The sequence below is a fragment of the Rhinolophus sinicus genome, linkage group LG04 (assembly GCF_036562045.2).
Source record: "Rhinolophus sinicus isolate RSC01 linkage group LG04, ASM3656204v1, whole genome shotgun sequence".
Classification (NCBI taxonomy): Eukaryota; Metazoa; Chordata; class Mammalia; order Chiroptera; family Rhinolophidae; genus Rhinolophus; species Rhinolophus sinicus.
Genome location: NC_133754.1, coordinates 111,415,468 through 111,431,348, shown reverse-complemented (window position 1 = coordinate 111,431,348; position 15,881 = coordinate 111,415,468). Strand labels below are relative to the sequence as shown.

Below are 15,881 nucleotides of genomic sequence, written 5' to 3'. Positions count from 1 at the left end.
ATCTTTTATTGCAAGATGGATGTGATGGAGGGACGGGCAGATTTATTCTGCGTCCTCCTGACCAATCACCTAGCATATTAAGACGAACAGTCCATCCAACTAAAGAGTCATTAATGTGCATAGTGACAGGAGAACTACGCAAGCACCCAGATGTTGACCTATTATTTGCAATACAAATAGGCAAACCTGTTCCTATACCATTATAAGTGAAATTCTTCTCTAGTTGTTGTTTTATGTGTCCATCAGAGGGCAATCCTAAGGCCTGAGTATCATTAACATAGACTGGAATCTCAGGACCGTCCCACACAGCGGGGTGGAGGATTGGTGGATCAGGTACATAGGCCCAATACGTCTGGTCAGGTTCCACTTGGCAAAGCATCAGTAGCATCATCAATGGGCTGAGGGTCCACATGTCGCACCAATCTTTCTGGCAGCCACCGAGGGCCTTCTGCATCCTGTGGAAAAACACATACATGTCCTCGTCCCCATATGAGGACTGGATCTGGGCCTTGCCAAGAGCCCGTAAGTGGATCTTTCCATTTGACCAAAGCCTGAGGGGCAGTGGAAGGATGCCAAAAGCGCTCTGCAGCACTCTTGCCATGGGCATCCAAGGTCAAAAAATTTTGAATAAAGAGAGAATGAGACAAATAATTATGAGGCGTCAGGGGATATAACTCCCCCTTTTTTATTTTTTGCAAATTAACTTTTAATGTACCATGAGTACGCTCAACAATCCCTTGTCCTTGGGGATTGTAAGGAATGCCAGTAACATGATTGATCGAAAATTGCTGGCAAAATAGAGCAAATTTTTTGCTGGTATAACCTGAGCCATTATCTGTTTTAAGTTTTTTAGGAGTTCCAATCATGGCAAATGCAGCAAGACAACTGTTAGTAAACTGCATCAGGCCTTGAATCTGTGCTTTTATAAAAGGAATCTGGCTCCTTTCCATAATATTTTCGAGCTTCCAAGCGGCTCTCCTGAATTAAACTGGCCACAAATTCATAATAAGGTGTAAGATTTTTTTGTGCAGCCACATGGAGGTGTATCCATCTAAGTGGCCCTTCTTGCCACAACACTTCTGTGGGTGTATGCTTGGTGTCTAAAACATACACATATAGAGGTTTAGAATAATCTAAAAAAGAAACATGCTGTTGCTGAATGGCTTCCTCAACCTTAGAAAGAGCCTTCCGTGCAGGCTCAGTAAGAGACCTGGGCGAGGTCGGATCAGAATCTCCTTTTAAAATTTCAAACAGTGGTTTAAGATCTCCAGTAGTTAGTCCCAAAGAAGGGCGCAGCCAATTAATATCTCCCAACAGTTTCTGAAAATCATTAAGAGATTTAAGATGATCTTTCCTAAGCTCTATTTTTTGTGGAGTGAAATACTGAGCAAACAACTGAAATCCCAAGTAAGAATAAGGCTCACTTCTCTGTACTTTCTCAGGTGCAATAATAAGACCTGAGGCTAGAAGGTTCTTTTTTATATCTGCAAGAGAAAGTGTAGTATCTATAAGTTGCTCGTCCTCCCGAGCCACAGCCACTAAAGGAGGGTTTTTGTCCCTATCATATTTGGCTGCCTCATCTTCTAATTTTTTCTGATCCTGAGGTTTTAAATCTTCCCGGTGCTCGACCGGAGTTTCCTGATAAACAGGCTCTTTATTAACCTTAAGAACTCCCTCTAACAACTTTGCGCCCCCTCCCTCCTCATCGCCGGCTTGTTTCACTTTCTCTAATTTGCATTCCTCATGTTTAAGGTTCAAACAGTCTCGGATCAAAGTCCACAGTCCAAATGTTTCAATCGGAACCTGCTGAGGCCCGTGGACAGTGTAAAAATCCTTTAATTGTTTTCCCACTTTCTGCCAGGTTCCCAGACTGACAGTGCCTTCTTCTGGAAACCACGGACAAACTTCTTTTACAAATTCTAAAAACTTATCTAACTGTTCTCTGCTCACCCGACAGCCGCGGGCGGCAAGCAATTTCTTAAGTCCTCTAACGTACAGGTCCTTGCTGCTGGCGTGACCCATTCTTTTCCCTAACTCAGTCCTTCTTTCAAACAAAGAAACAATCAGGTGCCCTTCTGGATTGGGGCCCAATCAAGCTCCATGACAAAAAGTCGTGGAACTATCAATCACTCACACATTCATTCAACCGAGGGGATCGTGTCTCACTCACCGTGCATCCATTGATAAGCTCTTATACGAGCCGGGGCCCTTCCACGCGGTGTTCCTCACTGTTACCCCCGTATTCAGGCCCCACGTTGGGCGCCAAGTGTGACGGGCCAGCCGCCACGAGTCGATGGGTTCCCGAATGGGGGAGTGGGAATGAATAAAAGACACTGTCACATATGATGGCGATCGCGGACTTCAGTGATCCTGAAGACCCTAAGTTTATTTTACTGCACCCATATAAGCAGTTTGAGCACGTGCAAGTATGTATTAACATAACAAATGTAAATTCTTTAACTTTCACATAGAGGATACAACATTCACCGAAACTCTCACAAGTAATTATCTTATCAATTGCCCTGATAGGAATCAGCCTTCTGTGTCCGGGAATGGGCCGCTCCCACCAAATTCCTCAGCAGCTTACAAGCTCAAGATCCCCCCAGGTGCAGGCAGAGACAATTGCCTCAGGGGGAGGAAACAGGTAGCATAAACCAAGCCATTCTGCAAAGCTCAGAGTTTCCTGTAACCATGGCTCCCCACAATCCCCTGTGTCAGATTGTTTCTGAATTGCCTAGCTAGAATGTTCCTGCCATGTACGTTCCTTCTTCCTCCTAAATCGCCCATCCTGACTTCTGAAATCTAATACCCCTTCTCACCTCCTTTCTCCTTTCTCCAAAAACGTCCTATATACCCAACATTGCCTCACTGTCTTTGGAATTTCCATGCTTATGTGAATTCCCCATGTGTGTATTAAAATTTTAATTTTCTCCTGTTAATCTGTCTTTGTTAATTTTATTATTAGCCCAGCTAGAAGAACTCAGAAGGTAGGAGGAAAAGTGTTCATTTTTTTTAGTCCCCACAGATATCTCATTATGGTTTTAATTTGCATTTCCCTGGCAGCTAATGATGTTGAACATCTTTTCATGTGTTATCGGCCATTTATATCACTGCTTTGGGGAAATGTCTATTCAAATCCTTTCTCCATTTCTTGAGTTGTTTGTATTTTTGTAGTTGATTTGTAGGAATTTATATGTTATGGATATTAATCCCTTATCAGATATGTGATTTACAAATATTTTCTCCCATTCTGTGGGTTGCCTTTGATATTCTGTTAATGCTGTTCTTGGAGGCACAAAAGTTTTTCATTTTGATGGAGTCAATTTATCTATTTTTTGTTTTTATTGGCTGTGTTTTTGGTGTTGTATCAGAGAAACCATTTTCTAATCCAAAATCATGGATTTTCTCCTATGTTTTCTTCTAAGAGTTTTATACTACACTTGATCTTAGCCAAAAGGCCGAGAAGCAATCTTCTAAGAGTTTTATAATTTTAAGGTCTTATTTTAGGTCTTCAATCCACTTTGAATTGTTTTTCTTTCTGTAGTGTAGGTGAGTCCTTTGCCTATTTTTTAATTGGGTTATTTGTCTTTTTATTATAGAAATAATTCATTTATTTCTAAGCTTTTATATAGTTTCTCCCTTTATTTTGTGACTTCCTTGGAGCAGAGACTGTCTTCTAGATATTGGCATCCCCAGGGCTCAGCCTTGTGCTAGGCATACAGTGGATGCTGAAAAATTATTTATTGAATTGAGTTTATATAAGATTTATGAACAGTACTATTCACATTGTTGCCTAGGAAAGTGTATGACAGATTTTGCATTCCATCTAATATTCAGGGTTTGAAATCATCTACACTGCCTGCCTTTAGTGCATTTCCTTAATGTTCTTCACTCTCATTTGTGGGGTGAATTTCTCTTGCAAGTTCAATCCAAGCCTAAATCCTGCTGGTTTCAACTTTCCTTAGAAGACTTTAATAGTCAATTCTCTTTCTTTTGCAATCCTCCTATGCCAGGATATATGGGTAAGGGAGTATCCAATTCAAGTGAGGCCAAGTCCATGTGTACAGAGGTGACAGGCCCCATGACAACCTACAGAGCATCTTGTTAAATGGATAGCCACTCTTATGCCCACACATACCCAAAATTGCCTGGTCTTTAAATTTGGATGTTTATGAGAAATTGCCTAACTTTTATTTTTTTTAACTTTTATTTATTTTAAGTGTGTTTTTCCAGGACCCATCAGCTCCAAGTTAAGTAATTATTTCAATCTAGTTGTGGAGGGTGCAGCTCACAGTGGCCCATGTGGGGATCAAACTGGCAACCTTGCTGTTAAGAGCACTGTGCTCTAACCAACTGAGCTAACTGGCTGTCCCCAGAAATTCCCTAACTTTTAAGTATTATTAAAAAAAAAATTCTAAAACATAATTTCTAAACAAAACACCTCAAAATGACAACAGTTTGCATCCTTGATCTTATTGGTATTGTGGATAATACAAGGACCATATACTAAACCTGACAAGCTCGGGGGAGGCATGCATGGCAGGCCTTACAAACTCAAAGACTGAAATTAACCACACAGTGTTAGGCACGACCAGAGGAATGAGTCGTGGGAGACCAAAATTGGTCTATTAGAATTTATTTGGCATGTTTAAGCTGCAAGATGTCAGATTAGAAAGGACCATAACCTCCCCAAGTAGGGGGTATGGAGTTTTACAGGGGTAGGTAAATGAGGCTGTTCCTCTTCAGTGCTTCAGGGGCTTTTCGTTGCATTGTTTATCACAACTGAGGGTTTCAGGGTATGACCATGTCGTTCTGCTCCATATCCTTGTTCCCATGCCATTGTCCAGGAATGTTCAGGTCTGTTGATCATGGGCTCCTGTGCGAAAAATACAAGCCAGCAGGTACAAGCAACCAGGGAGCAAGACAAGATGGCTTCCAAGGTAAGATGGCTTCTATTCAGCACATTCTGGGCAATTTCTTTAGGCCTAAGGGGGTTTCTGCTCTGGGTCTCCTCCAGGCCTAACACATATAATGGTCTGAACATAAAAATTCCTAACTAAATGCTGGTCATGGCCAGTAGTCAGATACTTAGCCTGTAGCTTCCTTGACAAAGGTCAATCTTTATCTTAAGTGAGCCTGTCCATTGTCTTTTTGCACCTAGGGTAACATGCCCTTGGAATGTCAGAGTAACCAGTTCTTCTAGAACCACCCCCCCAAGAGGGCACAACCCACCTCACCAGAGCAGGAAACTACAGAGTCCCTCTTTGTTGTTCTTGTCCGTTGATTACCATCTGTCTGTGCTGTAAAAATCCTATGTTACGCAAAAATCCTAAACAAAATTCTAGCAAATCGAATGTAACAATGCATTTAAAAGATTATATATCTCAAACAAGTGTGGTTCATCCCAGGGACACAAGGATGATTCAACATATGTAAATCGATCAATGTGATATGCCACAGAAACAAAATAAAGGACAAAAATCATACGATTATATCCATAGATGTAGAAAAAGCATTTGACAAGATACAACATCCATTTATGATTAAAACACTTAATAAAATGGGTATTGAAGGAAAATACATTAACATAATAAAGGCCATATACAGCAAACCCTCAGCTAATATCATAATTAATGGTGAAAAACTGAAGCCCTTTGCTCTATGTTCAGGAACATGACAGGGATGTCCCCTATCACCTCTGCTTTTCAACGTAGTGTTGGAAGCCCTAGCCAGAGCAATCAGGTAAGAGAAAGAAATAAAAGGCATCCAAATTAGAAATGAAGAAATTAAATTGTCACTTTTTGCAGATGCCATAATGCTGTATATAGAAAACCCTAAATAATCCACCAAAAAGCTATTAGAAACTATAAACAAATACAGTAAAGTTGCCAGCTACAAAATCAACGTACAAAAGTCCATTGCATTCTTATATACTAACAATGAGATCTCAGAAAAAGGCATAAAAAAAACCAATTCTTTTTTAATTGCAACAAAAAGAATAAATTATCTAGCAATAAACTTAATCAAGAATGTAAAAGACTTATATACAGAAAACTATACGACATTTTTAAAAGAAATTGAAGAAGACACAAAGAAATGGAAAGACATTCCGTGTTCATGGACTGGAAGAATCAACCTAGTTAAAATGGCCACATTACCCAAAGCAATATACAGATTTAATGCAATCCCCATCAAAATCCCAATGGCATTTTTTAAAGAAATAGAACCAAAAAAATCAGATTTGTATGGAACTACAAAATACCCCAAACAGCCAAAGACCTCCTAAGAAAAAAGAACAATGTTGGGGGTATCACACTCCCTAACTTCAGCTTGTACTACAGGGCAACAATAATCAAAACAGTGTGGTATTAGCAGAAAAACAGACACACAGACCAATGGAATAGAATTGAGAACCCAGAAATAAACCCACGTAAATATGGACAATTTTTGACAAGGGAGAAAAGACAGCCTCTTCAACAAATAATTCTGGGAGAATTGGAAAGCCACATACAAAAGAATGAAACTATACTGCTATCTGTCACCATGTGCCAAAATTAACTCGAAATGGATCAAAGATCTAAACATAAAACCTGAAACAACAAACTGCATAGAAGAAAACATAGGTACTAAACTTATGGACCTTGGGTTCAAAGAGCATTTTATGAATTTGACCTCAAAGGCAAGGGAAGTAAAAGCTAAAATAAATGAATGGGACTATATCAAATTAAAAACTTCACAGGAAAAGAAACCATTGACAAAATAAAGAGGCAACCAACCAAATGGGAGAAGATTTTTGTAAACAACACCTCCGATAAGGGGCTAATCCAAAATATATAAGGAACTCATACAACTCAACAACAACAAAAAGCAAATAATCCAATTAAAAATGGGTAGAGGACCTGACTAGACATTTCTCCAAAGAAGACATACAAATGGCCAATAGACATATGAAAAAATGTTCAACATCACTAATCATCAGAGAAATGCAAATAAAAACCACAATGAGATATCACCTCACCCCAGTCAGAATGGCTATCATCAAGACAAATAGTAACAAGTGTGGAGAGGCTGTGGAGAAAAAGGAACCCTCATACACTGTTGGTGGGAATGCAGACTGGTGCAGCCGTTATGGAAGGCAGTGTGGAGGTTTCTCAAAGAATTACGAATAGAATTACCATATGACCCAGCAATCCCTCTCCTGGGTATCTACCAAAAAAATCTGAAAACATTTATAGATAAAGACACGTGTGCTCCAATGTTCATTGCAGCTTTGTTTATGGTGGCCAAGACATAGAAACAACAAAAATGTCCTTCGATAGATGAATGGATAAAGAAGTTGTGGTATATATACACAATGGAATACTATTCAGCGGTAAGAAAAGATGACATAGGAACATTTGTGACAACATGGATGGGTCTTGAGATTTTGATGCTGAGCGAAATAAGTTATACAGAAAATGTCAAGAACCATGTGATTTCACTGATATGTGGTACATAAAACTGAAAACAACAAGGAACACGACAAACAAATGAAGAAACAAAAACTCATAGACACAGACAATAGTTTAGTGTTTACCAGAGTGTGAGGGGGAGGTGGGTGGGAGATGAGGGTAAAGGGGATCAAATATATGATGATGGAAAGAGAACTGACTCTGGGTGGTGAACACACAATGTGATTTATAGATGATATAATACAGAATTGTACACTTGAAATCTATGTAACTTTACTAACAATTGTCACCCAAAAAAATTTTAATTAAAAAAAAGTGAATTCTTAATTATCCTGTACCCACCAATGTAAAAGAAGTATCTGTCTGTTCAATTTACTTTTTATCCAATCCCAGAGATTTCCCCACTTTGCTTTCTCCCACCCCTTTAATCTACCAACAATGGATTTCATGTAACCCTCCTCCTTTGATTCTAATGTATAAAATAAGTAGCAAAACTTGCCATTTTCTGGAGCATTTTCTCAATCTGTTGAGATTTTGCTTTCCAGCCGTTCTCATCAGTTTGGCTCAAATAAACACTTGTAAGTTTTCTCTTAGGCTGGATGTTTTCTCGTCAACAGTATTTACTCAACTCTTGATTCATTACTCATTCTGGTTTGGGTTCCAGTCTTACATCTACTAAATTTCTTTTGCCAAACAAAGTACTTATTCTGAAGCTTATGTTAGCTTGTCATTACTCATTATTTATACCATGTTGAGTTAGTCCCAAACATTGTCCAAACACAAGACACTGGATGCCTGCCCTAAGGAATTTCTCATTTCCCATGCAGGGTCAGAGAATTATTAGATTTGACAAAGAAATCTCAGATGGGCCGCTAAATGGGGATAAAAAACAAACCTGCCCAAAGGAGCACTTTAATCATATAGTAGTGTCTTACCCTACTCTGAGGAAAATCATGACTTTTGATTCATTTCTCTCTGGACAAATTTTCTTTTCATTGCGTGAATTTGAGGTTTACAAATAGTTGTTCTATTTTTTTGAATGATTTCTAAAACTGTTTAGAATTTTGCCAGTGAATAAACAATGCTTGCAATAAGTGCAAAAGTTGTCGTTGTTCATGGAGGTCTGGTCTCAGAAAGGTAAAAGGGGCTCTGAACCATGGTACGCCAAGAAGGAGTCTCAAGGAGATGCCAAGCAATTAATTGAATTGTGAGGCGTGGGGTGGCTGGTTAGCTCAGTTGGTTAGAGCATGGTGCTGATAACACCAAGATTGATGATTCAATCCCCTCATGAGCCACTGTGAGCTGCGCCCTCCTTAAAAAAATTAATTAATTAATTAATTAAAAATGAATTATAGAAAAGGAAATCTTTTCTCTTCTTCCCTTTTAGGTTCTTTTGCTGATCTAATAATGAAATTGACACAAGACAGATTAAATTGAAGAAAACAAATTTAATTTTGTACGTATGGGAGCCCCATAAAAATATGAGACTCAGAGAAGTAACCAAAACAGGCAGTTTTTATACCTTTTAGATAAAGAAACAATAAATATGTGAAGAATTGACAAAATTGAGAAGTTTGGGCTTGGGGTAGTAAATTGGTGAGGAAGTAAAAAGTTTTGTTTTTACAGCCTTCCCAGCCCTAAATTTCCTGTCTCTGGTGGTAAGGATGTGTTCTGCCCTCCTGTTCCATGGGCAGGTATCTTTCACTTGGGAGATTTATTTCCTGCTTTCAGGGGACAAAGAAAGTTCAGAGTGTCCTCGCACCAGCTGTTTCTCAAGCACTTTAATTCACAATAATCAATATTCCAAAGTGACATAGATTTTTTTTAACATTTTATTTTATTTTTAATTAAACTTATTGGGGGTGACAATGGTTAGTAAAATTACATAGGTTTCAACTGTACAATTCTATAATACATCATCTATACAAAGTGGCATATCTTGGGGTGACATGCTCTGAACCCCTACAATGATTATAAGCTTCTCAAATATAACATCGAGAGAGTACTCTGATTTTGCCTCTATTCTTGCCTCTCTCCCTCTCCTCTATCTCAGTAAGTGGCCATACCATTCACCTGGTAGTCAGACCAAAACTTTTCTCTCCTTATCTCAAGCTTATCCCCATTCCATCAACATTCAAATGTCCAAAACAATTCAACTTGGTAAATGTATGCATATGCAGCCAGTATTTGCATCAAAACCTCCCTGCTTCACCCTCAACTCACTGGTGTCCTTGCGTCTTTGTGTCTGCTGTGGTGTGCACTAGCTGTCACCTCTAAGCACCAGTGAAAGCAGAAGTGAAGGGAAAAGGACAGGTGTAAATAAGCACCTGAGAGCAAACACTCATAGAATGAGCAATGCTGATGGATAAGCACATGCAGAGGAAAGATCACAGCCCATTTCTGGGACACAATGCAGACAGCAGAGCACTGACGGAGGAAATAACAGAGAAAATCAGCTAGACTAGGAGCTACAGTTTGGTGGAGGGCAGCATAGGAATAGATTGCTCTGCCTGTAGAATGTAAGGAGGGCCCAAGGATCAATAGTTGGGAGAGGAGAGAAGAATGGAACTGAAAACAAAGCACTGTCTGAAGATCTGAGTACAGAATGGTGAATACCCCCCACCTCCACCCCACCTCATGCACTGAGCTGCCAGGACAGTTGGCTAGGCACTGACCCGAGGCACAGAGGAATGTGCCCAGTCAGGGAAGGGATTGGGCAGCTTCTGTGCAGATGCACAGTGAAGGCCGCTCTGTGCTGGACTGCGGCTGTTTGGGAACAAAGCCCCAACTTAGCCTCAGCCACTTCTCTGCCCACTCCTGCTGAGGGCAGTCCAAGTCAGCAGTCCCTGTTCAGGTCCCTTTGTGGGTTCGCCAGAGATTAGGGAAAACTTGTGGCATGAAAGAAAGCAACCAGGATTCTGAAGAAAGAGTGGAAGACAGAGACAGAAACAAGGAATTCAGAGAACATAAGAACATAAAACAGAGAACATAAAAGAATAAAACCTCTTTGATCAGTATCATCAGAGAGACTTTAGGAAAGATAGCATCCACAGAACAAAAGCATAGCACTATGAAAAATGAGCCCTGTGAGAATACCCATTAAAAAAAAAAACAAAGAAAAAAACCTTCTGGAAATTAAAATTGTTTTGTAAAAACTATAAAATAATAAATTTAGATGGAAAATATCTTTTAGGAAATCTTAGAGAACACAGAGAAAAAGAGGTGTCAAAATATGACAAAAACAGTAGAGATAAAGATGATTAAACCAGGATTAATCCAGGTACAATGCTTAACTAGTAGGAGTGTTAGAGACAGAGAGAAAGAGAAGAAGAGAGACAGGCAGAGACAGAGAGAGAGGGAGAGAGGAAAGAGAAGGAGAGAGGAAGAGAGAGAAAAAGAGAAAAAGAGGAGAGAAGGGGGAGAGAGACACACACTCAAAGAAAGAGAGGAGAGAAGGAAAGAGAACATAAAAATCAAGGGTAGAAAATTATCAAATAAATAATAGAAACCTTTCCTAAAGCTGAGAGGAAAGACCCAATCTTCAGATTGAAAGAAACATTGGGAATATACATCGATATACCACTTTGAGGAGCGACTTGACAGTAATTCCTGCAGCTGGCTGTCCACATACCCAGTAACTCCTCTCTTAGTCTGTACTCTAGGGCAGAGCCTCCAAACTGGAGCCCTGGATGTGACCCAAATTGGATGCAGACGTGTGGAGATTGGTCTCTGTCCTCAGGAGGCTGAGCAGGGTGGCACTACAGGATCAGCACTCCCTGCCAGTAGCAGTGCCATCTGCAGCGATTCTAGTCTGCCGCAGCAGCAGTAGCTCTGTGTCTGGTGTGGGACGTGACAGTGGGAGGCCAGGAGCTTAGGTATGGAGCCAGTTGAGAAGTTATGGACTAAAATGAAAAACCTGTGATTACAAATAGTGACATTGTCCCTCAAGAATTACCAATGCCGTTTCCATGCACAAAGGAGATTTGTTTATAGGGTCCTGGGAACAAGACACTGAGTTTCATCTTCACAATAAGCAATCTGGTAGCTTCCACAGTTATTGTTTTGAAGTAGTACCCTAGTCTACTAGGTTTCATCTAAAATTGGTGCTTTTTTTGCAATTGCAAAAACACAGCATTCAACTGCTTTGTATAGCTGTGTTGCTTCATACAAGATAAATGTCCTATATCCCAATAAATTATTTTTCTATCTTATGAAAATATTTTTGCCCTGGTATGGTATGGATTATATTTTTCAGAATTTAGAATGTTGAACATGGGGTGGGGGTGGGAGCAGAGGGAGTTGGAAACCTTTAACTACTAAAAAGAAATTTCATGATGTTCTATACTTGAATATGTAATTTCATTAGTGATGTATTCTTTTTTTCCTTTTTTTTTTTTTTTGATGTTTGCAATGACTATTTCAGAATTCAAAATTACGAACTTTATTTTGAGGATTTTGTAAAAAATAAAATTGTCTACTTTATAATATTGAATTTTCAAATACAATAAGAACACATAGTAGTTGAGGTCCTGGCCATTGTGATAAGATAAGGAGAAAAACACTAGCAAGTGTGAATAATGAAACGATTATCTTACACACGAAATTCAAAATGATCAATAGAAAAACTAGTGGAAGTAGGAGAAGAGCTTCATTAGGTTTCAACAAACAATAATCGCTAGCTTTTCTATACACAGGAACATTAGAAATTATAATGCAAAATAATCCCCAAAAAACTAGGAAAAATTTACCAAACTTAATTAGTAAATTCAGCCAATGTCAAGCCCAATGAAAGTTGAAAAGTGAATTCTAAAATTCTGCTACAAGATAAAATAAATAAAATCTGCCTAGAAAAATGTTGAAGGAGTGGAATAATGAGACATATTATCTTATCGCATGTAAAATACCAGTGGCTTTGAAATGAAAACAATGTGTGGCTTTGGCACTTCTGAAGGCAACTTGACCAGTGGGAATTTAGCACATGAAAAAAGTCATAGTTCAAAAGCGTAGAGAAAAAATGGATTAATGTTGTAAATGGTGTTGAGACAACTGTCTGTCCATACAGAAAATTTGGTATGTCTTCCCAGTTTAAGAATCTCATATTCTTAGAAATTTGTATTGACTAAGAACATAAATGTAAAAAGGTAAATTATAAAAGTACAGTTGACCCTCAAACAATCCGGGTTTGAACTGCACAGGTCCACTAATACATGGATTTTTTTTCAATTAACCGTAGTTACATTGACCTGTGCGGTTCAAACCCACATTGTTCAAGATCAGTTCAAGAGGTCGGTGCCCCTCAGCCCGTAACACCCATGTCGCTCAACAATCAACTGTACCGTTGAAACCAAGGGAGAATTTGTTTTTATGATTGTTAGATGGGAAAGTACTGTTACAGACTGAATGTCTGTGTCTCCCTAAAATTCGTATGTTTAAATCCTAACTTCTAGGGTGATGGTTTTTGGAAGTGGGGCTCTTGAGAGGTGATTAGGGCATGAGGGTAGAGCTCCCATGAATGGGATTCATGCCCTTATGAAAGAGATTCTGGAGAGCTCTCCTTCCCCTCTGCCACATGAGAACGCAATGAGGAGACGGCTGTCTATGAAGCCGGAAGTGGGCGTCTTCAGGCACCAAGTCTGCTGATGCCTTGATCTTGGTCTTCCAGATCCCAAAACTGTGAGAAATAAATTGTTGTTGTTTATAAGCCACCTGATCTGTGGTGTTTTGTTGTAGTGGCTCAAACAGACTAAGATAAAGTATGAAGTATGATCAAAAACTATGGTGAATGCTGCTGCCGAGTGCCATCCAACAGAAAGGCAGGGATCTTCAATATGGGAAGTGGCGTGCGGAACCTTAGTCATAGTGTGTGACAAGTTTCACCTTGTTCGGTGCAGTCATCTGGGTGTGAGCGGTGTGAGAGAAGGTGTGTTTTAAAGTGTGCCACCGTGGGCGGCGGTGTCGATACGTCTCACGGAAACAGCCATGGCAGGGGCGGCTGCCAGTGCACTGCTGATCGGGAGGAGCCACCTGAGCAGCACAGTCTGGCCTACAGCCTGTACCTGCGCATCCACCTGGAGCATCTGCAGTGCCTCAGTGCGAGCCGTGACGGCAGTGGCCATGGCGTCTTCAAGCGTGGGAGGAGCAGACCGACCGCTCCAAGATTTACGGGCAATGTCGAGCTCAAAGGCATCATTATAATGGGAGAGGATGATGACTCATACCTCTCTGAGATGAGATTGTACAAGAACATTCCACAGATGTCCTTTGATGATACAGACAGGGAGCCAGATCAGACTTTTAGTCTGAACCAGGATCTTACAGGAGAATTAGAATACGCTACAAAAATTTCTCATTTTCCCAATGTCTATCATCTCTCAATTCATATTTCAAAAAACTTTGGAGCAGATACCACAAAAGTCTCCTATATTGGCCGGAGAGGAGAAAGGACTGAACTTCGCCGACATGAAGTGACCATCTGCAATTATGAAGCATCAGCCAACCTAGCAGACCACAGGATCCATCAGGTTACCCCACAGACACACTTCATTTCCTAAGGGCTGGCCAAGGCTCCCACAGAGGCCCTGTGTCACTGAAGATATATGACAACCTGTTGGGAAAGACAAAGAGATGGGGCTCCAGAGGATTTGGCTGCACAGCCTTTGCCAAGCTTTGTCTTTAGGGCTTGCTGCAGAAACCTGGCCTATGGAAGATACCACACCACCAGAAAGGGTTGTGTGGATGCCAGCGGACAACCGTGGTTCTCTAGGGCCCTGGAGAAATTGGGTCTTGGGCTGATCGGCATCTGGCAGTCATGGAGAATGCCTACCTTTCCATTATGGCCATGGGATGCCAAGTGTTTTGTGTTGTGGCAGGATTTTTGTATGACTTGTTTTTTCAAAAAAAAAAAAGGAAACCATTCCTGGCTGCAGTAAACTTTCTGAAGCCTCAGCCTTGTGTTTGCATTAGCCATCAGGAGGGTCTCCAACTAGAAGTTCACATCCCTGCTTGCTCCTTCTCCTTGTCACCGTTCAGCATTCTCGTCAAGTTGCCCAGCTTGGAGTTGTCTGTCATGCATTAGTGTCCCATGGTTATAGCTAGAAGAGCAGGACTCTCTTGGTGATGCTTAATTAATAGCTTGAGGAGAAGGTCTTTTTTCCTCCTACCTAGGGCAGCAGTCTGGGGAGAGCATGGGTACCATTACTATGTGGATATCCTGGTGGAGGTAAGATTGGGACTTAGGTAAGATTCCCCTTGGGACATTCTTAATGTTTATTAGCTTCTAACTAGTGTTGTAAGCCAAGTGCCAGCATTTGGAGCTCTCATCTCTTCTGTTCATGGCGTTTTGTTCACTAATAAGCTTCCTAATAAATCTTTGCGAGACGTAAAAGAAATTTTTTTAAAAATTAAAAAATAAAAATAAAATGTGCTATAAATCGTGGGTCATGAACAATGCATTAACATGAAATGGGCAAATGGTTTCATCCTCCATCATGACAACGCTCTGTGTCACACATCACTTCTGATAGAGAAATTTCTGTCAAGTAAAAACATTACGGTATGCCCTCATCCACCTTATTCACCGGATCTGGCAACATGCGACTTCTGGGTCTTCCCCAAAGTCAAAATGACCATGAAAGGTAAACGTTTTCAATTGATTCAGGACATTGAGGCAGCCATGACAGGGCAACAAAAGACACTCATGAAAGAGGTCTTCCAGAACTGCTTCAGAAAGTGCCAAGAACAATGGGATAAATGTGTTCAAAGCAAGGAGGAGTGTTTTGAGGGGGATTAATGGCAATGTTTTTTAAAAAAACAAATGGCAACATTTGTTTTTAAAATTTCAACATCCACCGTATTTTTTTATCACACCTCATGCTTACTAATTAAAACATGAAATACTGAAGACGTAAAGAAAATAAATTAATGGATTTGGTTGTATTTAAATTTAAACTTCTATGCAGTAAAACACCATAAAAAAGTTAAGCAAATAATGAACAAAAACTTTTTACAACATAAAAAGAAAAGTGCAATGACCTAGTAGTGGAGAAAGTGTTCAAATGACATGAGTAAGCCATGTAGATAGTGAGACATACAAATGGTTAATGAAAATGTTTTCCCTTAACAATTATCAGAGAAATGTAATAAAATAGTGAGATACCATTTCAACTAATTAGGTGGGCACAAATATTAAAGATTAATAATATCCAGTGTAGGGAAATGCTTGTGTACATATCTGGAATGGGGAGGAAGACCTATTCTCATTCATTTTTGTTAAGAAAGTGGTATAGTACTTTAGAGGAACTATTTGGAAGCACCTATCAAAATTTAAAGTATACATATATTTTATTATAGAATTACATTTCTAAAAAGCCATCCTAGAGAAATACTCATGTGTGTATAATGGATGTATATAGAAGTATTGTTGACATATTA

General features: G+C 39.8%; 1 pseudogene; it reads left to right on the top strand.

Moving 5' to 3' along the window:
• Positions 1 to 4,868: 4,868 nt before the first annotated feature.
• On the top strand, positions 4,869 to 14,195 carry LOC109440854 (PITH domain-containing protein 1; annotated as a pseudogene).
• Positions 14,196 to 15,881: the final 1,686 nt, after the last annotated feature.